The sequence below is a fragment of the Piliocolobus tephrosceles genome, chromosome 12 (assembly GCF_002776525.5).
Source record: "Piliocolobus tephrosceles isolate RC106 chromosome 12, ASM277652v3, whole genome shotgun sequence".
In the NCBI taxonomy this organism is placed as follows: domain Eukaryota; kingdom Metazoa; phylum Chordata; class Mammalia; order Primates; family Cercopithecidae; genus Piliocolobus; species Piliocolobus tephrosceles.
Window position 1 is genome coordinate 10,006,155 of NC_045445.1, and position 25,647 is coordinate 10,031,801.

Genomic DNA, 25,647 nt, shown 5'->3' on the forward strand with positions numbered 1-25,647 from the left:
TGCTATCAAATAGTAGGTCCTATTCATTTTTCTTTGTTTTTATAGCCAGTAACTATCCCCACCTCCCCGACAAAACCCCACTAACAATAAAAGCTTCTGGTAACCATTCTTTTACTCTCTATTACCAGGAGTTCAATTGTTTTGATTTTTAAATCCCACAAATAAACGAGAACATGTGATATGTGTCTCTCTGTTCCTGGCTTATTTCACTTAACATGATGATCTCCACTTACATCCGTGTTGTTGCAAATGACTGGATCTCATTCAGTTTTATGGCTGAATAGAACATCATGATGTATGTGTACCATATTTTCATAATCTATTCACCTGTTAATGGATCCTTAGGTTGCTTCAAAATCTTAGCTATTGTAAACAGTGCTGCAACAAACATTGGAGTACAGATATCTCTTTGATATACTAGTTTCCTTTCTTTTGGCTATATATCCATCAATAAGACTGCTGGATCATATGGTAGCTCAATTTTTAGATTCTTGAGGAACCTCCAAACTGTTCTCCATAGAGGTTGAACTAACTTACATTCCCACCAACAGTGTACAAGTGTTGCCTCTTCTCTGCTTCCTCACCAGTATTTGTTATTACCTGTCTTTTGGATATAAGCCACTTCAATTAGGGTGAGATAATATCTCATTGTAGTTTTGATTTTCATTTCTCCAATGATTAGTGATGTTAATCATTTTTACATACCTGTTTTCCATTTGTGTGTCTTGTTTTGAGAAAGGTCTATTCAAATATTTTGTCCATTTTTGATTGAATTATTAGATTTATTTTCCTATAGAATTGTTTGAGCTTGTTATATATTCTGTGTATTAATTTCTTGTCAGAGCTGTAGCTCACAAATGTTTTCTCCCATTTTGTGAGTTGTCTCTTCACTTTGTTGATTGCACCTTTAGTTGTGCAGAAGCTGTTCAACTTGATGAGATTACATTTGTCCATGTTTGCTTGATTGCCTGTGCTTGTGGGGTGTTGCCCAAGACTTGTTTACCCAGGCCGATATCCTGGTGATTTTCCCCAAAGTTTTCTTGCAGTAGTTTCAGTATGTGGTATTAGGTTTAAGTGTTTAGTCTTTTTTTTTTTTTTTTTTTTTTTTTTTTAATTTGAGACAGGATCTCATCCTGTTGCCCAGGCTGGAGTGCAATGGGGGTGCCCTCAGCTCACTGCAGCCTCCACCTCCCGGATTCAAATGATTCTCCCACCTCAGTCTTCTGAGTAGCTGAGACTACAGGCACGTACCACCAGGCCCAGCTACTTTTTAATCCATTTTGATTTAATTTTTTTGTACATGGTAAGAGATAGGGGTCAAGTTTCATTGTTTTGCATACAAATACTCAGTTCTTCCAGCACCTCCATTTACTGAAGAGACTGTCTTTTTCCCAGTATATGTTCTTGGCATCTTTGTAATAAATGACTTCACTGTACGTGTGTGAATTTGTTTCTAGGTTCTCTATTCTGTACCATAGATCTACACATCTGTTTTTATGGCAGTACCAGACTGTTTTGGTTACTATGTCTCTGTAATATAGTTTGAAGTCAGGTAATGTGATTCCTCCAGTTTTGTTCTTTTTGCCTTGGATAGCTTTGACTATTCTGAGTCTTCTATGGTTTCACATTCATTTTAGAATTGTTTTTTCTATTTTTTTGAAGAATGGTAATGGTATTTTGATGGAGATTTCATGCATTGAATGTGTAGATTCCTTTGGGTAGTATGGACCTTTTTAACATTATTGATTCTTCCAATCCATTAGCATAGAATTTTTTCCACTTTTTTGTGTCCTCTTTAATTTTCTTTGTTTCCATCAGAGAGATATTTCACATCTTTGGTTAATTTCTATGTATTTAATTTTCTGTATGGCTTTTTTTTTTTTTTTCAGCATTCAAAATCTTTTTAATAAGAGGGTAGGAACCAAGGTTAGTTTTTGTAGCCTCGGATGGCCCGTCGGCCTCTGGCACGCTCAAACTTCCGGCCCTTGGAGGGGACTTAGGGTTTGGTGTGGTTGTGCGGGGTTCCTGGGGCCTTGCCGAAATGCCCCTACACCTCTCGGCCCTTGTGAGGACCGGAGAGTAGGACAGTGCCACAGCCCTTGGGGGAGTCCAGGGCCAGCTGGTGGAAAGTGAGGATCTTGCCCCCTGCCCTGAGGATGTGGCTGCAGGCCTGGCTGGTTACGCAGTGCACATACCTTCAGTTTGGGCACCTCCTGAACCCGCACGTCGTCCGTTATGGTCCCCACAACCATGGCCGTTTTGTTTTCCCGGCCAGGAAGCTTCATCTTCCAGATCATCCGGAAAGGGACAGAGGCGGCCAGTTGGTGCGACTCATAAACAACCTCTTCAGCACAACCTGGTTGAATGTGGAATTGGTTCTTCTGGCCAGAAACCTGTACAACTTGACCAACAGCCTCAGGTAGATATCCTGGCTCTTGGGCTCCTTGGGCGGAACCTTTTGATCCTTGTTGTGGCCGATGTCAACTCCCACGATGGCGCCTCCTGCTCCCCCAGGTCCGGAAAGCCTGTATGGCTATTATAAATTGGATTACTCCTTTTATTTCTTTTTTCACATTGTTCACTATTGGTGTATAGAAATACTGGTGATTTATGTATGTTGAGTTAGTGTCTGGACGGAGGGAGGGAGGGAACAAAAGAACAAAGGGACTAAAATGGCGCCTATCCGGGTTCTGCATTGTCAACTTTCCCGCGCCCGGGAAAGACACAGGTCGACTGCGCAGGCGCAGTCTGACGTCTGAGGAAGAAAATGGAAGCCTACCTAGCGGGGCCTACTGCCCCGCCCCTGACCCGCCTATGTCCCGCCCACTGCCCGCCCACTCCCCGGCCCAGGACATAAAAGCAGCTCCCGGCGGGCGCGCGGTGGGAAGTTCGTTGGCCCCTGCTCCTGTGTGGACGTAGGAACCTCGCCCGAGAACCTCCGGAGCGACTTCCGGAGCGACTTCGTCAGCCTCCACCACCGGAGACCGGTGACCGCGGGAGACTGGTGAACCTCGCCCCTCCTTCACATTGGCAAGTTAATAGAGTTTTCTTTTACCCTGCTTACTTGCCTGTTCTCTGGCACTTACTCTGGGGGTCGTCTGGAGCAAATCAGTTAGTATCCCACAACTTAACTCAATTTGTTTATAAGTTTTAAGAGTTTTCTTGTGGAGTTTTAGGTTTTTCCGAATATAATATCGTATCATCTGCAATGAGTTCTCATGAGATCTGGTTGTTTAAATGTGTGTAGCAACATCCCCTCACTCTGTCTACCTCCTGCTTCAGCCATGTAGGATGTACCAGCTTTCCCTTCATCTTCAGCCATGATTGTAAATTTCCAGAGGCCTCCTCTGCCATGCTTCTTGTCCAGCCTGTGGAACTGTGAGGCAATTAAACTGCTTTTCTTTATAAATTACCCAGTCTCAGGTAGATCTTTATAGCAATATGAAAACAGACTAATACACTTCTATATCACTCTTTTGTCTGAATGCTCTAGCTAGGACTTCCAGTACTATGTTGGAAAACAGTGGTGACAACGAGCATTCTTGTCATCTTCCAGACCTTAGAGAAAAGACTTCTAGTTTTTTATTCCAATCACTGTGATACTAGCTGTGAGTCTGTCATATAGGGTTTTGATTATGTTGCATATGTTCCTTCTATACCCAGGTTTTTGAGGATTTATATCATAAATGGATGTTAAATTTTATCGGATACTTTCTCAGCATCAATTGATATGATATATTGCATTGATTAATCTGCATATATTAAACCATCCTTGCATCTCAGGGATAAATTCCTCTTTGTCTTGATGAATAAAGTTACTAAAGTATTGTTGAATTTGGTTTGCTAGTACTTGGTTTAGGATTTTGGCATCAATATTCATCAGATGTATTGGCCTGTAGATTTCTATCTTTGATGTGTCTTTGTCTGGTTTCAGTGTCAGGGTAATACTGGCCATGTAGAATGAGTTTGGAAGTATTTCCTCCTCATCTATTTTTTTTGGAATTGCTTCAGTAGGATTGGTATTAGTTCTTCTTTAAATGTTTGGTAAAATTCAGTAGTGAAGCCATTAGGTCCCAGGTTTTTCTTTACTGTAAGATGTTTACTTATGGCTTTGATCTTGTTACTTGTCATTGGTCTGTTCACATTTTGCATTTCTTTCTGGTTCTGTCATGGCAGGTTGTCTATACCTAGGAATTTGTCCATTTATTCTAGATTTTCCAATGTGTTCACATATACTCACAGTAGTCACTAATAATCCTTATATTTTCTGCATATCAGCTGTATTGTCTCATTTTTCATTTCTGATTTTAGTTATTCAGATCTCTTTTTTTCTTAGTCTGGTTAAAGGTTTGTCAATTTTGTTTTTTCCTGTCAAAAAGGTAACTTTTTGGTTTTTGGATCTTTCATGTTTTCTTGTTTCTGTTTTATTTATTTGTGGTCTGATATTTATATTTTTTGTCTACTAATATTGGGTTTGATTGTTCTTGCTTTTCTGTTTCTTTAAGGTACATTGTTAGATTGTTTATTTGAAGTTTTTGCCCTTTTTTGATGTAGGAACTTATAGCTATAAGTTTCTATCTGAGTACTGTTTTTGCTATATCCCATAGGTTATGCTGTGTTGTGTTTTCATTATCCTTTGTTTGAAAAAATTTTTCAATTTTCTTCTCAATTTCTTCATTTACCCACTAGTCATTCAGGAGCATATTGTTTAATTTTCATGTGTTTGTATAGTTTCTAAAATTCTTCCTGTTATTAATTTCAAGTTTTATTCCATTGTGGTCAGAGAAGATACTTGATATTACTTTAACTTTTTTCTATGTTTTAAGATTTGTTTTGTGACTTAACATGGTCTATTCTTGAGAATAGTCTTTGGACTAAGAAAATGAATGTGTATTCTGTAACTCTTGGATAAAATGTTCTCTAAATATCTAATAAATCCATTTGATATACAGTGCAGATTAAGGCTGATTTTTTTTTGTTTTTCTTTCTGGAAATATGTCCGATGTTGAAACCTGGCTATTGAAGTCTTCCTATATTATTGTATTGGGGCCTATCTCCCTCTTTAGTTCTAATAATATCTCCTTTATATATCTGGATGCTCTGGGTATTGAGTGCATATATAATTAAATTTTTATTTCCTCTGCTGAATTGACACTTTTGTCATCATATAGTGACTTTGTCTCTTCATATAGTTTTTGTCTTCGAATCTGTTATGTCTGTTCTAAGTATAATGACTCCTGCTATTTTTTGTTTACCTTTGGCATGGAATATATTTCTCCACCCTGTTATTTTCAGTCTCATTCCTGTCTTCCTCTTGTGAAAACAATTTTATCTGGTGATGCGATTTAGTTTCTTGCTTTTTATTTATTGTGTATCCATTGTCTGTTTTTTGATTTGAAGTTCCTATGAGGTGTGCAAATATTAACTTATAACCCATTATTTTAACCTGATAACAACTTAATGTTTTTGTGTAAACAAAAAGCAAGCAAAAGGAAAACTAATAAGCCTCACGTTAACTTCATCCCCCTGCTATTTTACCTTTTGTCGTTCCTATTTATAAGTAAATTTACTGACTGTGTTTTGAAATGTTTTTGTAGTTATTATATTTGATTAGTTCATCATTTAATCTTTCTATTTAGTGTAAGAGTAGTTTACACATCACAGTTACAGTGATAAAATATTCTGTTTTTCTGTGTACTCACTATTACCATTAAGTTTTGTACCCTCAGGTGATTTTTTATTGCTCATTAATGTCCTTTTCTTTCTGTTTGATATACTATCTTTAGCATTTCTTTTTGGATGGTTCTGGTATTAATGAAATCCCTCACCTTGTGTTTACCTGGGAAAGTATTTCTCCTTCATGTTTGAGGGATATTTTCAGCAGATATACTATTCTAAGGTAATTAGTTTTTTTCTTCAGCACTTCAAATTTGTTATGCCATTTTCTCTTGGCCTGTAAGGTTTCTACTTAAAATTCTTCTGCTAGACGTATTGGAGCTTAATTGTATGTTATTGTTTTTTTTCTCTTGCTGATTTTAGGATCCTTACTTTGCCTTGACCTTTGGGTTTGATTATAAAATGACTTGAGTTAGTCTTCTTTAGGTTAAATCTTCTTGGTGTTCTATAACTTTCTTCTTTGATATTGATGTATTTCTCTAGGATTGGAAAGTTCTTTGCTATTATTTATTTGAGTAGACGTTCTACCTCTATCTCTTTCTCTGCCTCCTTTATAATGTCAATAACTATTAGAATTGCCCTTTGAGGCTATTTTCTAAGTCCTGGAGGCATGCTTCATTGTTTTTTATTGTTTTTTATTGTTTTTTTTTTTTTTCTTTTGTCTCCTCTGACTGTGTATTTTCAAATAGCCTGTCCTCAAGCTCACTGATTATTTCTTTTGCTGGATTCATTCTGCTGTTAAAGAGCTCTAATCCATTCTTCAGTATGCCAGTTGCTTTTTTGCAGAATTTATGCTTGATTCTTTTGCATTATTTTAATCTCTTTCATGAATTAATCTAATACAATCTTGAATTTCTTTTATGTGTTATCTTGAATATTGTTGAGTTTTCTCAGGACAGTTATTTTGAATTCTTTGTCTGAAAGATCACATACCTCTGTTTCTCCAGGATTGGTCCCTGGTGCCTTATTTAGTTCATTTGTTAAGATCATGTTTTCCTGGATGGTGTAGATGCTATTAAATGTTGTTCACTGTCTGGGCATTAAAGAGTTAGGTCATTATTGTTGTCTTCACTCTCTGGCCTTTTTTGTAGCAGATAGCTACAAAAAACCTTCTTTGGAAGGTTTCCAGTTATTTGAAAGGACTTAGGTGTTGTAATCTAAGCTGCTCCTGCTGTGGTTCTTGCAGACTCATAAAGGTACCACTTGATGGTCTTGGACAAAATCTGAGAGAATTCTCTGGATTACCAGGCATAATTTCTTATTCTCTTTTATTACTTTCTCACAAATATAGTCTTTTTCTCTGTTCTGAGCCACCTTAGGCTGAGGGCGGAGTAATCAAGTACCCCAGTTGCCACCCACCACTACGACTGTGCTGGGTAAGATCTGAAACCAGCACAGAACTGAGTCTAACCCAAGTTGTGCTGTAACCACTCCCTCACTACTCCATATGTTTGCTCAAGGCCCTGGGGCTCTACAGTCAGTGGGTAGCAAATCTAGCCAGACATGTGTTCCTCCCATCAGAGTGATGAGGTCTCCCAGGCCTTGGGTGGGTCCAGAAGTTACATCTGGGAGACAGAGAGTAGAGTCAAAAACCTTAGAAGTCTACTTGGTATTCTCTGGTTTTGCAGTTGAACTGGCGCTCATCACAAGATGCAGTTTTTCCCATTCATTCTCCCCTTTTTCAAGGGCACAGGAGTTTTACCCCATAGCCACTGCCACCCTTGACCATGAGGAGTACTACCAGACTACACCAATGTTCCTTTAAGGCCTAAAGTCTCCTAAGTCAGCTTGTGGTGAATGTTACTTGGTCTGGGACTCACCCTTTAGGACAGCGGGCTCTCTTCTCGCCAAATGTAGGCCCAGAATACCATCCATAGTTAAGTCCTGGAATCGGGGACCCCAAGAGCCTGCTTAGTACTATAACCCCTCTGGCGGTGTTGGTACCTCAGGTGCAAGAAAAAGTCTTTACTTTTCCTTCTCCTTTGCTCAAGCACAAGTTTTGTCCCACAGACACCACAGCTGGTATTGTGCCGAGTCTTACCTGAAGCCAGCAAATCTCATAGTACCTGGGTATCTCTGTCATTATTCGGTACCACAGACTCTTCAGTTCGCAGGTGATGAATGCTTCCAGCACTAGGTTCTTGTCTTCAAGGAAGTGGGTCTTTTCTTGGCCCAGGGTGTGTCTAGGAATGATGTCTGGGAGCCAGGGCCTGGAACAGGGTCCTCTTTTATCTGAGCAGTTCCCTATTCTGCTGTGGTTGGCTGTTGTCAAACAAACAAGAACAAAAAAGCCTTCCCACTCTTCCCTCTTTACTCCTTAGACAGATGACATGACAGTGGTCTCTTTTGGAGCCATGAGCTGTGCAGTATGGGGTTGGGGGAGGAGTGATGCCAGCATTCTCTTGGCTGCACCAGCTGGTTTGTCAGTATGTAACTTGCTGCAACCCCTATCCCAGCCTACTGGATCTAGTTCAGCCCTAGGACTCACCTACTAGTTCCAGTCCTTATTGCCTAGGCTGCCTTTCGAGTTTACTTAGAGACCAAGAACACTTGGACCCTTGGTGGCGATGTTTGCTGTCACCCTAGTTGGGGCCCCGGGGATGGGTGGACTCCTCTGGCTGAAACCTCTTTAAATGCTCCATCTGTGGGTGGGCCTCAGCTGTTTGTTCTGGTTTTCCTTTCTGCTCTAACAGAACAACACTGAGTTTTTAACCTCACAATTGCTGGTTCTTTCTACCGGCCTAGAGATGCTCTCAGCACCATGCTGTGGCTGCTGGGTGTGGGGGAGGGGCAGTATTGGTGATTCAGGACTGTTTTTTTCTATCTCTTCAGTGCCTCTTTTAGCCATATGAAGTTAAAACCAGGTACTGTGGGTGCTCACCTGATTTTCGGTTCTCATGGAAGTGTTTTTCCTATGTAGATAGTTGTTAACTTTGTGATTTTTTAAGGGGGTGGGGTGATTGGTGGAACTTTCCATTCTGCCATCTTGCTCCACCTCCCTCCATGATAGCTTCTAAACCAGGAGTTTACTGATGGAAGCATGCCTCACAATGATACTCTTTTACCATGCTGATTTTTCTCCATGGAAATTTTTCAGTTCCTCTAGAGGAATAAAAGTTACCATGAATAAGACCTAGTATTTGCTGGCACAACAGGGTGACTATAGTCAAAAATAACTTAATAGTACATTTTGAAATAACTAAAAGAGTAGAATTGAATTGTTAGTAACACATAGGATAAATGCAAGATACTTCGTTTACCTTGATGTGATTATCACGTATTGCACATTGCACACCTGTATCAAAATATCTCATGTAACCTATAAATATGTACACTGACTACTCATAAAAGCTAGAAATTAAAATTTAAGAACAAGTTATCATAATTGACAATATATATTTTTTCCTTGCATAGAATAGAAAATTTAATATGTAGTAATAAGATCTATTAGGAACTATTGTTTCTAGCCAATGTACTGGTAGGTGGTTTTTCTAAGAGTTTATTGTGCAACTAAATTCATTTTTTTTTTCACTAGTTGCTGGCTTCTCTCATATAACTGATTCTTTTTAACCTACTAAACATTGAAAAATTTTACATAGTACATGATATGTTTTAAAAATAAGTCACTTGTCCTACACCTTTTCTAGGCTTCTAAGGTCTACTCTTAGAAATGTTCTTTTAAAAGATTTAAGTATCTTTCACATGCTTTAAAATCTTTAAAGTTTTTTTCACCTTTAAAATTGTTGACTACTGTAGGAAATACACATATGAAAATCCAAACATTGGCTTTCCTCTGAAATATTTTATGAGTAGTTATTTTAATGTGATATCTTCCTAATGAGTTATATTTCTAAATAGTTTTATTTAATAAGCTGTTTTTATTACTGCATTCTACATCATTATAATTTAACTCCAAAATCTTTATTTATTTGTGTGCTGTTTCCTGTTTGTTTCATTTTTATGCTTTAGACTTTTGGCTTATCAGGGACTATGTTTGCATCAATATTTATGTAAATAGTAGGGGTTTTACAAACTACGGGATGCAAAAAGAGGAAGTTACCCTTCAAATTGAACAATACGAGAATTATTTAAAAGATGTTTCCCTTGTAAGTGCAGCAACATAATGTTACAATTAGAATTGAGCCACATCAATGTGTATTCCAATTGTGAACCCAAAAAGGTGACAATGTAATAAGATTTGACAGGATGTAGAAAGGTGAAAACTCATTAACAAGCCAGGTTCTGCTTTAAAAATTTGATTAGCATTTTTGTATTATGTAAGAAGGTTGCTTTGCATTTCAAGAGGAGAGCAGCAGTTGTGTGGCATTTAAATCTATTCTGAATTAAAAATGATCAGTTTTTAAAAATTATAGAAAATTCTTATGCAAATGAAATGTAATCAAACCATGCTTCAGACTCATTATGCATGATTGATATGCACTGTAATTTGCTTACTAATTCAAGGAGCAGAGGAATTCCAATTATCATATTGTTTATTCAGTGCTGTGACATGCTGGAAGTGATATTAAATTGATTAGGATAAGTGGTAAAAACCAACAAGATGTGTCCTTATCCAGCTTGACATTTATTTTATATAAAATGGTGAGGATTTCTTACTATCCTGAAAACCTCAGCTGCTTCATAAAGAAGGAATTCAAAAATTTTTCTGAGGCTCTTAAAGATATTAAAATCAAAAAGATAAGAGATAACACTCTTTTAAAATGCCTTCAGCGAAAAACATTGCTTTTTCACCTAAAAGTTTATTTGTGACCTGTGATTAGATGTATCCGTAATGTATTTCTTTAGTGAGTTCATGTCTAATCGTGAGAATACTTGATAGTAAAATTGCAAATTGGGCCCAGCTTGAAAACTTTGAAATCAATATGCTCAAATTTTTCACAGCATCTAGAGTTTTCACAATTCTTAAGTATATCATAACCTACAAAATCTATACAGATCTAATTTTTGGTCTGACTTTAGGATTTTGACAATGCTGATTGGTTTGGGATAAAAATCAAATTGATATGTTGAAAGTATTTTTCTTATTTTTTTACGTTTTAAGATGATAGGCTTTACGATGCTCATTTTGATACTGCTTGCAAATTGACCTGACTTTGGAAATCTATAAGGGTTAATATTCTCAAACTGCTCACAATTTTCAGAGCTTAAAAAATAGCTTTTAGTGAATATATATGTGTGTGTGTGTGTGTGTGTGTATATATTCACTATATATATATTCACTAAATATATATTCACTAAATATATATATATATTCACTATATATGTATATAAATGTGTGGAGTCAGAAAAGTTAAGTGTGGTGTGATAATCTGAAAATCAGAGTGTCTTAAATTCAGCACTCCTCACATTTTGCTCCAGATTTTTCTTTGCTGTGGGGGAGTGACTTAACACATCGTACGATATAGAGCAGAATCTCTAGTTTTGATCCAATTGATGTAAGTAACAGTACTCTTCCTAGTTGTGAAAATCAGAAATGTCTCCAGACCGGGGTGGGAGACAGAAACACCTAGGCTGAGATCAACTACGATGGAGAGAGAATACTGGTGGGAGGGAGGGAGGAGGAAATTAAAAAATTCAGACAGAGCATGAAAGGAGGGAGATTGCCAGAATGAAAGAGAAGAGAGAGATTGCATGATAGATGGGTAATACAAGAGGAGGGGAAAGAAGGAGAGTGCATGATAGAGAAAGGTTTGGAATTGAGGAAGAGTGCATACCAGAGAAAATAGAAGGGCAGGGCATCTAAAGAAAGGAAGGAGAATGCAGGAGGAAGGAATACAGGATAGTGAGAGAGAACAGGAAGAAGGAGATTACAAGAAAGAAAGAAAAAGCAGGGAGAGAGCATGCAAGGAGCAGGAAACAGCTGAAAGAGTAAAGCTTCAGGTCTTTTAATTACCTTCACAAATGTTTATTAGTGGCCTGCTAGGCACTAAACACTGCGCTAGGCAATGTGGATAACAAACAGGACATATTCATTCTGTCACAGAGCCTGAATTGAAGCGAGAGAAGACAAACGAGTATATGTCATGTTATGGTACTTTATATGAATAAAAATAAAGACAGGGAAGGGGATTCTAGTCAATAGTGGATAGTCAAGGAAGGCCTCTCTGAGATGAAGTGATCTTTGATCCAGGATCTGAAAAGAACGAAGGGATGAGCTTCAGAACGTAGAAGAAGAGCAACATTCCCAACATAGCAAAAAGTAAGTGCAAAGGCACCACCACGGCAGGAGCAGTTTAAGAAGAGCAAGAAGTCCACAATGGTTGAGGCGGTAAGCAAGGTGGAGTTGTTTGGTAAAAGATGGCGTCAGACAAGTCAAGAGCCTTGTAAACCATGATGTCTCTTTTGGCCTTTCAAGAGCGAGAGTGGAAGCCAGTTGGAAGGTTTTGAGCAGAGAAGTGGCATCGTGATATACCTCCTACCTTAGTTGTTTTAAATGTCAGTGATATCGAAGTCACCTAGGGTATCACTGAAACACTTATTCTTAGATTCAACCTCAGACCTATGAAAAAAGATTATCTGAGGTGGGGTTTGATAATCTGCACTATTTAATAAGGTATGTCAGGTGACTTTGATGTTGATGGGTGAGGAACATACTTTAGGAAACACTACATTTGATAATCTGTCTGGCCACTGTGTAGAAAATAGTAGGAAAAAGACAAAAGCAGGGAGAGAGGTTGGAAGGCTATCGCACTATGCTGTGCGAGAAGTGGTGGTGGCCGAAATTGAGGAGGTTGTAGATGTTCCTCATCTTGACATTATACTTGTTTTTTTCTGAACTCATCTCTGCATCTCTAAAATGCACAATATAAGACGCTTGCATACTTTAGAAATGTGCATAAAATATGAGAAAATAAAAGTTGAGAATTTAATCAGATTTAGTAAAATATGTGATCTACAGGTTGAGTCTTGCCTCCCTCCAGTATGACTTTGGCATCTGATTTAGGTAGCATATGCCCTCATACGCCATCCTTAAACACAGGTAATGACTGTTCTGTCCACTCTTCTACCCATACGCAGAGAAGGCATCACCTTGAAAGATAAGACCACTTCAAACAAGAAATATATATTTTTTTTCCTTGTGTGCATACGTATGCAACTTCTAATTCGATTTCAGGCTACAAAGGTATTCAACGTAATGACTGAATAGGCAAGAAAGATTTTCATCCTCACCTCGACACGTATTGCACTTACTACTAATTCATAACACTTGACTATAGTATAGTGGTTTTCAATCTATAAATTGCTTTTGCCTACTTTGTACTATACTCACAGTGGCTTCTCTAGGTATTAAAAATCTCACCTTTGGGCAAGTGACTGGACTTCAGTGAAGTTAGGTGATTTGTATCAGATCAAGTGTCTCGGATGTGGTGGAGCCATAAACAGAATTTCAAAGTTTCTGCTCTCATTAGACCATGCTGCAGTGTGTGTGTGTGTGTGTGTGTGTGTGTGTGTGTGTGTGTATGTGCGTGCATGTGTGTGTGTGCATGCATATGCAAAAGTATGTGTGCATATTTTGTTCTGTAGTTGAGCAGCAGATAAATGTTTTCTTTTTTAGTTTTTTTTTTCACTCTCACAAATATCTACAAACATTTAGAACGGATTACTCTTTATCTTTAAAATAATTGTATCTATTAGTTAAAAAAATGACAAACTGGACAAAGAAATAATACAGTAATTATCTGTGTACCCTTCACCTAGCTGAACAAATAAATATTACCATATAATTAAAGCCTTTTCTATGCCCTCCCTTATCCCTTATTCTTCTCTGTCCTTACAGATTATGCTGCATTTTTAGGGCACACAGATTTTTACATGAGCATTTTTCTCAAATATTAACAGTGTATTTTGTATCTCAGAAAACATACAGTATTTATGTATGCGTGTATGTGCACGTATACATACATGTGAATATAAATGTATGCTTATTTGATGTTTCATAAATTGATTTACCACATGCTAAATACAAATCATTAGTAACAAATTGCATTTCTATAGCAATTTACATTTCTAAAGTTCTTTGAAATATGTTATCACATTTCACATTTATTAATTGACACTTACGCGTTTGTCCTCTGAACCTGCAAGTTTCTGAAAGTCGAGTAGATATTCATGTGTGAGCCTAATTAGTGCAAGTTAACTACTTTATTTTTTCTTTTCTTCTTTCTTTTTTTTTTTTTTTTTTTTTTTCCTTTTTTGAGATGGAGTTTCACTCTTTTTTGAGAGAGTTTCGCTCTTGTTGCCCAGGCTGGAGTGCAATGGCGCGATCTTGGCTCAACGCAACCTCCGCCTCCCGGGATCAAGCGAGTCTCCTGCCTCAGCCTCCTGAATAGCTGGGATTATAGTCATATGCCACCAGGCCTGGCTAATTTTTTGTATTTTTAGTAGAGACAGGGTTTTTCCATGTTGGTCAGGCTGCTCTCGAACTCCCGACCTCAGGTGATCCACCCACCTCGGCCTTCAAAGTGTTGGGATTACAGGGGTGAGCCACCGTGCCCGGCCGCAAGTTAACTACTTTATATATTCCCATATTCTAACCTCTGTACATCTACCAGCAAATAATGCTTCAGTATTTTTATTTCTGTATAGGCATTATTCTGAAGCAATAGGGTATTTTTCTGTTTGGAGTTGTAATCAAATGAACCATCTATATGGATAAATACATTTTAGTTTACTATACATTATTACATACAAAAGCTGACATGTATTTGACTAAGAGCAGCATCGCCAGTTTTGTGCAACCTTGAAATTCTTTATTGAGAGTTCTTATTAATCAGATTTTCTTCCATGGTTCTTTTCCTATTTCTGGTTACACAGAGCTGGATGAATTATTTCCCTCTGTTTCATTCCTTTAGTTTTTCAGAGCCACATTTTGCTCTGGAAAGGGAAAGAAAAGTCCAGTGATTTTCTTCATCAGACTTAGAATGGGTACAAGAATGTTCTATGCTATATTTCAGGCCATTATTCGCATCTTCCAAAGTAATTTTTCATCTTTAACATGTTTTTGCCCCCCTTAGGAGTAACACAACTGCTGGCAGAATTTAGAAGGAACTGAGGAATAGCTGAATTAGAAGACAACTAAAGTTTATCCTTGACCAGCTGATATATGTTAAGCAATGTAAGAAAATGAGTGGAATCGAGTTGTAGCCTCAGGCTAGTGCAGGGAGGAAAGTGAGCTAACCTTGTTTTATAAGCAGAATTCTGTGGACCTAAATAAATACTTCACTCTTTGAGAATGTGGGGGATAACGACAAATCCTGGATGAAAGCATCTGGGTTATATGTTTTCGTTGCCTGGATTTGTTATGTTACTGAATTCAACTTATTATTTTTACAAGAAATTATTATATTCATTAACCTCAAGGAGATGGATTTGTTAGTTAAGGAATACGAAACTGAGGAACGGAATAATTCAGCAATGACTTGTGTACACATCACCACCTGGCCGAATAAATAAAAAAAAATTACTATACAGCTAAACCCTTAATTTCTGCCTTTGGAAATCTGAAGCTCTTTCATCTGAACTAAATTAACTCTCTCAAGCACTTGGGGCTATTTGATTGTTTGTGCCACAGTTTGCCTGCTACTTGGAAAGATGGTGTTTGATGTTCTGTGGTTACCAAAATTACAAATTAACTAGAGGGTCGGTGAGTGGAGGGTAAGGAGCTGTGTTTCAAATCCAGGTTGATATAGATTATGTACTTCCAAACTTGTACTTCATGAACTTGTACAGCAAATTACCTGTCAAATTTCCAATTGAGTTTTCTACCTCATGTTAAGTATTGAACTGATAGCTAGCTGACATATCAACTTATAGATCTCATTATGAGATCCCCCAAAGGGGTAAAAGGTAAGTTTACCACACAATACCAAAAAGCATATTAAGAGAAATTATAAATGAAACCAGATGTCACTTCCTGATAACAAAGACGCAGTTTGTTTCTCATGATAGTGTCTTCTAACCTAGAGTAATTTTGGCATCATAGCACAACAGAGTAATTGACAATATAGATGTATAATCATTCTGCATGAAATTGGGCTTGCTTAGACTGACAAAAAAGAGACTGGTGTAAATCGTAATTTAGCTGACTACTTACAATCAAAAGCAAAAAATAAACATGTAATTCCTGAAAATGAGGGATGGTTTATGAAAGAACATTTTCTGGTTTAGAGAAAAGGCTTCATAAAATTCAAGAGGGTTTTGTTTTTAAAACATTACTTACTAATTACATTTAAACATAAAAATAACTTTCTTAAAGTTTTCTCTCAATCTGCTCCATGCTCTTGCATATACAATATTTAATTAGATGATTCATTAGATTTATGAATGTTTTCAACTAATGTTGAATATAACTTATTAAATTTTAATTTTGAAAAACAGTGTAATAACCTCTTTGGAGTCACCCTGCTTAGGCTTGCTGTGACTACAGACATTTATATATTTTGCCTGTGCAACTAGAAGTGCACTCACACATTGAACAACTGAACAGCTTTTCTCCTCTGTATTCGCTACCTCCTGTCAACCCAGGTGTAACCTATCGACTTATCTTTCGTTTGGCATGTTGCCCAGTAATTCACACATAGGAAGATATTCAGCGAATGCTAAGTGATAAAAATATTCCTGTCTGAGCAGCCAGTGTAGTAAAATGGAATAATTGTAGAATTTTTAAAAAGTCAAGTCTCCCATTTAAGGTTAATGTTGTTATATGTGTATTTGATCCTGTCATTGTGATGCTAGCTGGTGATTTTGCCCGTCAGTTGATGCAGTTTCTACATAGTGTCGATGGTCTTTATAATTTGGTATGTTTTTGCAGTAGCTGGTACCAGTTTTTCCTTTCCATATTTAGTGCTTCCTTCAGGAGCTCCTGTAAGGTAGGCCTGGTGGTGACAAAATCTCTCAGCATTTGCTTGTCTGTAAAGGATTTTATTTCTCCTTTGCTTTTGAAGCTTAGTTTGGCTGGATATGAAATTCTGGGTTGAAAATTCTTTAAGAATGTTGAATATTGGCCCCCACTCTCTTCTGGCTTGTAGGGTTTCTGCAGAGAGATCCGCTGTTAGTATGATGGGCTTCCATTTGTGGGTAACCCAACCTTTCTCTCTGGCTGCCCTTAATATTTCTTCCTTCATTTCAACTTTGGTGAATCCGGCAATTATGTGTCTTGGGGTTGCTCTCCTCGAGGATTATCTTTGTGGCGTTCTCTGTATTTCCTGAATTTGAATGTTGGCCTGTCTTGCTAGGTTGGGGAAGTTCTCATGTATAATATCCTTAAGAGTGTTTTCCAACTTCGTTCCATTCTCCCTGTCACTTTCAGGTACACCAAAATGCACCAATTAAAAGACACAGACTGGCAAATTGAATAAAGAATCAAGACCCATCAGTATGCTATATTCAGGGGACCAATCTCATGTGCAAAGGCACACATAGGCTCAAAATAAGGGGATGGAGGAATATTTACCAAGCAAATAAAAAGGAAAAAAAAGCAGGGGTTGCAATCCTAGTCTCTGATAAAAGACTTTAAACCAACAAAGATAAAAAAAAGACAAAGAAGGACATTATATAATGGTAAAGGGATTAATGCAACAAGAAGAGCTAAATATCCTAAATATATATGCACCCAATACAGTAGCACCCAGATTCATAAAACAAGTTCTTAGGGACCCAGAAAGAGACTTAGACTCCCACACAATAATAGTGGGAGACTTTAACACCCCACTGTCAATATTAGACAAATCAAAAAGACAGAAAATTAACAAGGATATTCAGGACTTGAACTCCGCTCTGAACCAAGTGGACCTAATAGACATCTACAGAACTCTCCAACCCAAATCAACAGAATATACATTTTCTCAGCACCACATCACACTTATTCTAAAACTGACCACATAATTAGAAGTAAAACACTCCTCAGCATATGCGAAAGAATGGAAATCATAGCAGTTTCTCAGAACACAGTGCAATCAAATTACAACTCAGGATTAAGAAACTCACTCAAAACTGCACCACTACATGGATACTGACCAACCTGCTCCTGAATGACTACTGGGTAAATAATGAAATTAAGGCAGAAATAAAGAAGTTCTTTGAAACCAATGAGAACAAAGATACAACATACCAGAATCTCTGGGACACAGCTAAAGCAGTGTTTACAGGGAAATTTATAGCACTAAATGCCCACAGGAGAAAGTGGGAAAGATCTAAAATCGACACCCTAACATCACAATTAACAGAACTAGAGAAACAAGAGCAAACAAATTCAAAAGCTAGCAAAAGTCAAGAAATAACTAAGATAATTAAGAACTGAAGGAGATAGAGACACGAAAAACCCTTCAAAAAGTTAATGAATCCAGAAGCTGGTTGTTTTTTTTTTTTTTTTTTTTTTGAGACAGAGTTTCACTCTTGTAGCCCAGGCTGGAGTAAAATGGTGCAATCTTGGCCACTGCAACCTCCACCTCCCGGGTTCAAGCAACTCTCCTGCCTCAGTCTCCTGAGTAGCTAGGATTACAGGCATGCACCACTATACCTGGCTAATTTTGTATTTTTAGTAGAGATGGGTTACTCCATGTTGGTCAGGCTGGTCTCGAACTCTCGACCTCAGGTGATCTGCTCGCCTCGGCCTCCCAAAGTGCTGGGATTACAGGCGTGAGCCACCATGCCTGGCCCAGGAGCTGGTTCTTTGAAAAGGTTAACAAAATAGACCACTAGCCAGACAAATAAAGAAGAAAAGAGAGAAGAATCAAGTAGACACAATAAAAATTTGATAAAAGGAATATCACCACTGATCCCACAGAAATACAAACTATCATCAGAGAATATAAACCAGGAAGAACTAAACCAGGAAGAAGTCAAATCCCTGAATAGACCAACAACAAGTAATTAATAGCCTACCAACCAATTGAGGTTGTAATTAGCAGCCTACCAACCAAAAAAAGCCCAGGACCAGACAGATTCACAGCTGAATTCTGCCAGAGGTACAAAGAGGAGCTGGTACCATTCCTTCTGAAACTATTCCAAACAATAGAAAAAGAGGGACTCCTCCCTAACTCATTTTATGAGGCCAGCATCATCCAGATACCAAAACCTGCCAGGGACACAACAAAGAAAAGAAAATTTCAGGCCAATATGCCTGATGAACATTGATGTGAATAACCTCAATAGAATACTGGCAAACTGAATCCAGCAGCACATCAAAAAGCTTATCCACCATGATCAAGTCGGCTTAATCCCTGGGATGAAAGGCTGGTTCAACATATGCAAATCAATAAACATAATTCATCATATAAACAGAACCAAGGACAAAAGCCACATGATTATCTCAATAGATGCAGAAAAGGCCTTCAATAAAATTCAACAGCCCTTCATGCCAAAAACCTCTCAATAAACTAGGTATTGATGGAATGTATATCAAAATAATAAGAGCTATTTATGACAAACCCACAGCCAATATCATACTGAATGGGCAAAAGCTGGAAGCATTCCCTTTGAAAACCGGCACAGTGCAAGGATGCCCTCTCTCACCACTCCTATTCAACATAGTATTGGAAGTTCTGGCTAGGGCCATCAGGCAAGAGAAAGAAATAAAGGGTATTCAAATAGGAAGAGAGGAGGTCAAATTGTCTCTGTCTACAGGTGACATGATTGTATATTTAGAAAACCCCATCGTCTCAGCCCAAAACCTCCTTAAGCTGATAAGCAACTTCAGCAAAGTCTCAGGATACAAAATCAATGTGCAAAAATCACAAGCATTCCTACACACCAATTATAGACAAACAGAGAGCCAAATCATAAGTGAACTCCCATTCACCATTGCTACAAAGAGAATAAAATACCTAGGAATCCAACTTCCAAGGGATGTGAAGGACCTCTTCAAGGAGAACTACAAGTCACTGCTCAAGGAAATAAGAGAGGACACAAACAAATGGAAAAACATTCCATGCTCATGAATAGGAAGAATCAATATCGTGAAAATGGCCATACTGCCCAAAGTAATTTATAGATTCCATGCTATCCCCATCAAGCTACCATTGACTTTCTTCACAGAATTAGAAAAAAAAAAAAAAACTACTTTAAATTTCATATGGAACCAAAAAAGAGCCCATATAGCCAAGACAACCCTAAGGAAAAGGAACAAAGCTGGAGGCATCATGCTATTGTTTGTAGACTTCAAACAATACTACAAGGCTACAGTAACCAAAACAGCATGCTACTGGTACCAAAACAGATATATAAACCAATGAAACAGAATAGAGGCCTCAGAAATAAAACCACACGTCTACAACCATCTGATCTTTGACAAACCTGTCAAAAACAAGCAACAGGGAAAGGATTCCCAATTTAATAAATGGTGTTGGGAAAACTGGCTAGCCATATGCAGAAAACTGAAACTGGACCCCTTCCTTATACCTTATACGAAAATTAACTCAAGATGGATTAAAGACGTAAACGTAAGACCTAAAACCATACAAACCATAGAAGAAAACCTAGGCAATACCATTCAGGACAGTTTTACAATATCTTAATTGTGCATACTTACTTAGAAGATTGAATTAACCAAATCAGTTTCTAAATAGCATCAATTCCCTTCAGCTCAATTATTACAGGTTTATTGAACATTCTATATTTAAAAACCTGAATATAAAGCACTGTGGTGACCCCTAGGATCCCTCTTTCTAGCAAAACAGTAATGTCAAGAGCAGAGAGCTGAGCATGAGAAGATTACAAGGAAACCCAGAATGGCTGAGGGTATCACACTGGCTTTAGAGGAGTATGAGGTGAGAGGAGTATGAGGTGAGAGGAGTATGGGAGGCCTAGAAGAATGCTTTGCTGTAGGAAGTATACTCCACAAATACCAGTTACCTTTCTCCTTCCAAAGGATGGGAATAAGCCTGAGGGCTTAGGGCTTTCAAGCTAGGTATTTTAAGAACAGAAAGTTTTGGAAAATGGTGGATCAAGAGCCAAATAAAGAATTTTACTGGAAGTGGGACAAGAGGGTGGATAAATACCACAGGGAAAGATTAAGGTGAGATTTCCTAAGTTAATGCAAACAGCAACTAATGAGTTTTCATGAGAGAAAACGCAAGGCAATGCCTATATTAGATGAAAAAAAAAAAAAGTTTAGAGAAAGCCCACTGAAACTGAGAAAATGGAAAACACCACCAGCCACAGGAAGTGCTGTATTAGTTTGCTAAGGCTGCTGTAACAAAGTACCCCAGACTAGGTGACTTAAATAACAGAAATTATTTTCCTCACATTTCTGGAGGCTAGAAGTCTGAAATCAAGGTGTCAGTGGGGTTGGTTCATTTTGAGAACCTCTCTCTTTGGCCAGTAGATGGTCATCTTCTCCATGTGTCTTCACATGATATTGCCTCTGTGTGTGTCCATGTCCTAATCTAGTCTTATAAGGACATCAGTCTTATTGTATTAGGGTCCACACTAATGACCTAAGTTTAACTGAATTGTATCTGTAAAGCTTCTGTCTCCATATATGGTCACATTCTGAAATACTAGGGGTTAGGACTTCAACATAAATAATAAACTTTGAGTTGAGGGGCCACAATTCAGCCATAACAAGTGCCTTGGTCTTAATATACATTCACTATCTCTTACTCTAAGTAACTGCTAGACCCTAAGCCAGTCAAAACAGACAAACAAGACACGGCTCTTACTCTTAGATTACTCGCTACCTATTGGGATAGGTATTTCATTACTCATTCTGCTTTGGCACCGAGTACTAATTCACAGGAATTGGCCCTAAGAATGTACCTAGAACAATAAATCAGTCTCTCTTCAACTGTGATTATTTCAAAACACATGAACATGGCCTCGATGACAGCTTCTTGAGGATGAAGAAAATAAGTAAAATCGGCAGGATGGTAGTGTTTCTCTATCTTGATGTAAATTTAGTGGTATTTAGAGCTCATTGATATTTCAGTGTCTTACAATATGAATGCAATTTTGCTAAATTGTTGTTCGATAGGCGGAAATGGCTAACTTTTGTAGTGTTCTACAAGACAAGGCCTGTGATAATACTTCCAGATTGCTGGCAGTTATTTCTGTATTGATAAAAAAAAAATATGCTATCCTGAATATAGTAACTGCTCAATAAAATAGCTCAGTAATACATTCTGGTATTCATAAAATTTTATAAAGGACATAGCCTTATAAACAAAAATATGTATTACTGGTAAGTTTACAAATAAAGTATAGTACTGATCATTAGATTTATTTAATCAAGCACAGCTTATTCTTTTCTAATATAAATTGCATTTGCATACTTAGTATATACTCTCTTTCACCTGGCAACACAATGGTGATTTATCACACACACATATAAAATTGATGTGACAAGGGGTCATGCATATTTTTTTTTAATGGTTTACCTCTCTATTAACATGTGGTAGTAAAAGAGTCAACCAACACAACGGACCCTGAAATGTCTACCTCTGGCTCGCTGATGCTGTCAGAGTCCTCCAGTAATCATTCCTGAGCTCCCTGTTTGCATTGTGAGACTTGCTTCGAACAAGTCAAAAAAAGTTTGAAAAGAGAGAGACTGTTCTCACCATTTAGGTAAATTCTTCAAAACTATACTGGATTCAGTTTTGGTTGGATTATTTTCATTGTAACTCACCTGTGGCCTGTTTGTATTTGGGGGCTGCTTGACCTCACCGCTTGGTCTCTTCTTCATACATTCTAGGGGTTAATTTCCAAGATATAACTTTACTCGACACTGGCTTTAGGGAAACCCAGAGAAGCAGGACAACTGTGTTAATGTCATTTTTGGACCATTATAAACATTCTGTTCACCAAGCTCCTGGTTAATAAAGAGCACCATGCACCTTCTAGTTCCTATAACTTGAGCACATGCCTCATCAGGAGGTACCGAATAGGTCTACTCAATAATGCATTGTTTGAAAAAGGACATACCATGATAGAAGACATAATGGAGTAACGTGCAGACTTAATTACTTTGCTTTGCATTGCTTTAAGGATTACCTGATGCTGAGTAATTTATTGTTTAAAAAAGGTTTATTTGGCTCATAGTTATGCAGGCTGTACAAGAAACATGGCAACTGCGTCTGCTTTTGGCAAGGCCTCAGGAAGCTTTTATTCGTGGCAGAAGGCAAGGGGAACCTGCATGTCACTTGGCAAGAGAAGGAGAAAGAAAGAGGAGGGAGGTGATAGGCTCTTTTTAACAACCAAGTCTCTTGTGAACACATTAATATAGGGAGAGTATGGAGCCATTCTTGAGGGATCCACCCCCATGACTCAAACACATCCCGCTTGGCCCCGTTTCTAACATTGGGAGTTACATTTCAACATGAGATTTGGAAGGGACAAATAGTCAAACTGTATCACAGGCAACTGACATTGATCATGGAAACCTTGTTCAGGAAACTGAAAGGCAGGAGACTGGTTTGGTGGAGGAAGGAACCCTGGATTCTTCTGACCCGTATTTGCAGATTCTGTCTTAGTCTGTCTGCTCAGATATTTTGGGAAGCTGCATATAGTAATAAATCCACATAGAGCATATATGCCAGGAACTTTTACAAATATATATAACATTTAAATATATATAAACTAATTTGATCCTCACTAAAATTCTATGATATGAATACTTTTATTCTTCCTCTTACAGATGAGGAGACTGAGGCACCGAGAGTATATGTAACTTCCCTGAGATCATATAACTGGTAAGTGTTGGAGCTGGGATTTGAACTCAGGTAGTGTGGCTCTAGTACTTAGTATTTCCACAATCAGGATGCCTTTTACCATTGATCTCTGCTCTTATGCTGACCGTTTCCAGCCTTGGTGAGTTGGTTAATTCCTGTCACCTAGAAAAGATTTTGTTCACTCAATCTTTGCATGTTCCCACCACCCCATACACACACACACACACACAAACACAGAAACACACACACAAACACAGAAACACACACATAGGTCTGGAACCCGGTGTCTGAATCCTAACCCCAACCCTGACCTTCATGCCAAATTCCTGCAGCTAGATGGCTCTCTGTGCTCTCTTTTTGCTTGTATATTACCTATTGGTTTTTGGTTCTATTTTTTGTTTTTAAAATGTGCTCCATCTATCCTCCAGAAAACTCTGCTTACCACCTCCTGGATTTCCCTGTGACCAAGTTCCTGTTGCCAGTTGTTCCCTCTGAATGCTGTATTTTCGATGAGTGAAGGGCCTCCTTTCCCCCAGTACCCAGTATCTTCTGGATCAAATTAGTGGTGCCCTTCTGACCCCTAAAAAAGTTCAACTACTTTCCCAACTCTCTGAGTTTGGCTCACACGGAAGCAGTTATATCTGCTGTTCTTTGACTTAATGATATATCAGTGGAATGTGGTGATTTTTTTTTTTTTTAACAAGAGCCAATATGCAAGGTGGCAGGAAGGATGTAGAGGACCATATCCACTAAGGCTAACAGAAGTAAAGGTTGAATGTCTTAAAAGCGACTCACTTGAGATATTCCCCTTATCAAAAGTTGACCTTTCTTTCTTATTTATCAGGTACTACTCATTTGCATCTATTGAGCTTAAATAAATCAATAAAAAGTAACATTTGTACTTCGCTATCCTTAGCAATGGCTTTTATATCTCACAGTCAGTTTTGCTTCAGTGACTTCCTTTAAATTCCGGAAATAAAACTTATCATATCTTATCTTACACTGATTGAGTCCTATTTTACCTATGAACATTGGGTATAAAAGTGACCTTACTAAAATATTTGACTAATCCAAGTCCCCACCACATTCTTACACACCTCAGGGTGTGTGATATTTCTTCGTGAGCCACAGCAAGTCAGTATGACTAATATGACACAGTTTTAAGACAAAGAAGGAAAAATAATCTGTAATTTCTTCTGCTAGTTTATGGAGAGCAGTGGCTCTTATGAGGAAGCACGCTGAAGTGGGGAATGGCGATCAAAAAACCTAGTCCCGCTCTTTGCCTTCCCCTTTACTGTAAGTAACTCAGTATCCTGTTGCCATAGATAACTCACCTATAAGAGGTGGATTTTGGAGTCATCTCAAATAATTTGCTTCAGTTAAACTAAAATCTGATGTTGACAAAGCTGTGCAGAAACAGGTATATATTACTGATGGTGTGAAATTCAGTTCAATTAGAGCAATTTGAAATAATATAAATATCTGCACCTTTTTTTTCTAGTCATTGAATCTGTCAAATTTAAATTTGTGTTAGGAAAGCTAGTACACACTGAGAAAATAATATTTATTTATCATGAAAACATTTTTTATAATTCCCCATTATTTATTTTAACATCCATACACAGAAAAGAAAAAGAATAAACTAAATGCTCAGCAATAAAACAATGCTCAAAAAATTAATTTCTCAAATATAATATTATATGGCCATTAAAGATGGTGAATATGAGGACCATGTTACTGCAGGGTCAACAAACAATGGCCAACATGAGCCAAATCAACCCCATGACCTGTTTTTGTAAATATAGTTTTATGGGAACACACAAATGCCATTTCTTTGTGTATCTTGTATGGCTGCTTCTGTGTGACAAAGGTAGAGGTGAGTAGTTATGACAGAGTACATAATTGTAAAGCATACAATATCTACTATATGGCCTTTTATAGAAAGAGTTTGCAGATCCTTCACTTAGAAAATACTTATGAAGGGAAAGTAAAACTCAAAATTGCATATACAGTAATTATAACTGTAAAATTTATTTTGTATGCACACTGAACATACATGTATAGACGCCATGTGGATAAATAGAAAAGACATTCATATGGCTAGATTATAGAGATGACATTAGGTATTTTATATTTTCTAAATCCACTTGTAGTCCCTGTTTTAAATTAACAAACCAACATTTTAAAACTTATGTGTTCTTCTAGGTCAAGGTGCTGCTGTGGCAAAAGAATGCCAATATACTGGCCTGTGCTAAGTACACCAGGAAATGCCATCACTATTTGCACA

General features: G+C 37.7%; 1 pseudogene; it reads right to left on the minus strand.

The window, feature by feature from the left end:
• Positions 1 to 1,871: 1,871 nt before the first annotated feature.
• The window catches only part of LOC111536362, a 66,410-nt pseudogene continuing 42,634 nt past the window's right edge, over positions 1,872 to 25,647 (minus strand).